This window comes from Sminthopsis crassicaudata, chromosome 4 (genome assembly GCF_048593235.1).
Source record: "Sminthopsis crassicaudata isolate SCR6 chromosome 4, ASM4859323v1, whole genome shotgun sequence".
Lineage (NCBI taxonomy): Eukaryota > Metazoa > Chordata > Mammalia > Dasyuromorphia > Dasyuridae > Sminthopsis > Sminthopsis crassicaudata.
This window is the reverse complement of record NC_133620.1, coordinates 291,851,901-291,854,482: the sequence shown is the minus strand read 5'-3', so window position 1 is coordinate 291,854,482 and position 2,582 is coordinate 291,851,901.

Genomic DNA, 2,582 nt, shown 5'->3' with positions numbered 1-2,582 from the left:
TTATTACTGGCCCAGTCTCTTTGATGACATAGTCAATATGCTTTGGGAGATATGACACTACCCTTTTGTTATCCTCTGGTAAAGGGGCAAAGGATCCACCTCCTCTAAGCCTGCTGGAATCTTAATCGCCTTTTTACTCAAATCCCTACTTTGATATCTATAGGACCAGGAGTGTTTCTAAATCACTCTATGCCAAACACAATATATTTTCTTTCTATAATTATCTAATTTTAAGCATTGGCTCAAAAGCTCTTCTCTCAAATGGGTTGACTTGATTCAATCCAGAAGTCTGACCACCTTTGTTTTCCATTAATAATATAATAGAATTTATCTCCAAGTGAAAGAACTGATAAGGTCTAAATGTAAATAATGACTTGAGATTATTACACCTGAGATTTTAGTCTATTTCACGTGTCTAGGTGTAGAATGTGAGGAGTACCCAGACCTTAAAGTTAAAAGCAATGAGTCTTTGAGTTGATGAACTGTTGATTAGAGAAATGCAAATTAAAATAACCTTAAGATATCACTTTATACTTATCAGATTGGCTAAAATAATAGAAGGGGAAAGTAACAAATGTTGGAGGAAATGAGGAAAAATTGGGAACTAATTATTGTTCGAACTGTGAACTAATCCAACCATTTGGGGAGCAATCTGGAATCATGAGGGAAAGGAAAGGGGGGACCCCATTTCTCCGTGCAAAGATCCCATGAGGTGCAGTGTCGCCTGTAAATGAATTTACAGGCCCAAAAACCTAGATTGATAAATAAAAGGTTTATTGTAGGAATTTGGAAATAAAGTTCAGTTAGAAAGACTCCAGGGCCAGAGGTGGCCGCTGGGTGGGCAGGAACCCCTACATGGCTGGAAGGATACCATGTGTTGGCTGGGAGGGCTCCTGCCAAGAGGGCTCCGGCTTGGCCCTTTTTATATCTAGAAGATGATGGGCAGTACCCCTAAGTTCTCGGTGGGCTTTTCAGTTAGCTCAGATCAAGTGAGGGCTGGGGGAAGCTGAGCTGATAGTGGGGCTGGGCCCAGATATTCAAAGGGTGCCTTTGACCAGGATTTGTGAATCAAGGTCAGTCGTGGGTTGGGCAATTAGGAAGGAATCTTAATGGGACCTCAACCCCCATCAATTATATTGTCTATACACTGACTCAGCAATACCACTATTAGGTCTGCTTCCCTAGACGATTAAGGGAAAAAGGAAAAGAATCTATATTCCAAAATATAACAGCTTTCTTTATGGTGGCAAAGAACTGGAATTTGCCTGTCTATTAGTGAGTGGCTAAACAAATCGTGATGAAATACTGTTTTGTTATAAGAAATAAGTTTATTTTTTTTAGAAAAACACAGAAAGACTTGCCTGAAATAGTGAAGTGGGAAATGAGCAGAACCAAGAGAAGGCTATACAGTGATGAGGTAATAGAGAACCTCAAAATGATGAGGTAACTTGAACCAAATCATGAGATAAATACCTAATAATGAGGTATATACCTCAATAGGATTAAGTGAGGTCTAGTGGCAGGATTCGGGGTACAGGGAGTCACATGGAGCTCCCCTGCAACCCCCTTAGGATTCGGCGCAAGGATACAAAGTTAAATCAGGTCTAGTGGCGGCGAGAGTCCCCTGTAAATGAATTTACAGGCCCGAAAACCTAGATGGGTAAAAGATGTTTATTGCAGGGTTTGGAAGCAAGGTTAAGATCTGGTTAGTAAAAGGCATTAGATAGAGGAAGATAAACGCCGAAAGCGGCGGGGACAGAGAATCTCTGATGCAAGCATCTTGGCTGGCATCTTTCAAATCTCTGAACCAAAGATGATTCTAGCTTTGCTCTTTTTATCTGCTTGAAGAAGTCATGGGCGGAGCTCAGGTTAATTCCTAGAAGGCCAGATTTTTGTCCGCTTTATCCAAGCCAGCTCAGATCCAGTGGGGGGCTGGGTACAAGCCCAGACTAGTTTGACCAGATCTTGTATCAAAGGTCCAAGTCCCAAAGGAAGTTGTAGATCAAACAAGGAATACCAAGGGGCTACCGCCCTCAACATACAGGAATATGTTTTAAGAACAACTTTGGGTGACTAAGGACCTGACCTATGAAGATGCTATCTGCCTCCAGAGAAGGAACTGATAAATAGATGTGTGGAATTGTTTTGAAGAAGGGATCCTGAAACACTAAAACTCCTTGAAGGAAAAATTCTCCTTGGACTCTGCCTCATTGAGGAACCCTGCTAAGAGAAACAAGATAAACAGCTTCTTTCTGTTATCTAGGTGGGATTGGTTCAGTCCTGAGCAAAAGAATTCCAACCCTATTCAATTAAAGAAACTCATTCAATTCTATTCAAATTCCAGCTCAAGCTGAAAGCCAGAGCTAATTTGGGACTCCACCCACTAGCCCCCTTCTGCTTGTAGCCAAAGCTTCCATTATAAAAGAGCCAATCTAAAATCCTCTTTTTGCAGAGGTTCTTAACTTGCCATGCTATACCAAGGAAGCCTCCACCCACTGGAATAATATTCTTTTCCAGTGCTATCCTCTCTTTATCCTCACCTATTTCCCTAACAATACTTTATGCCTCTCTCTCAGGATTTC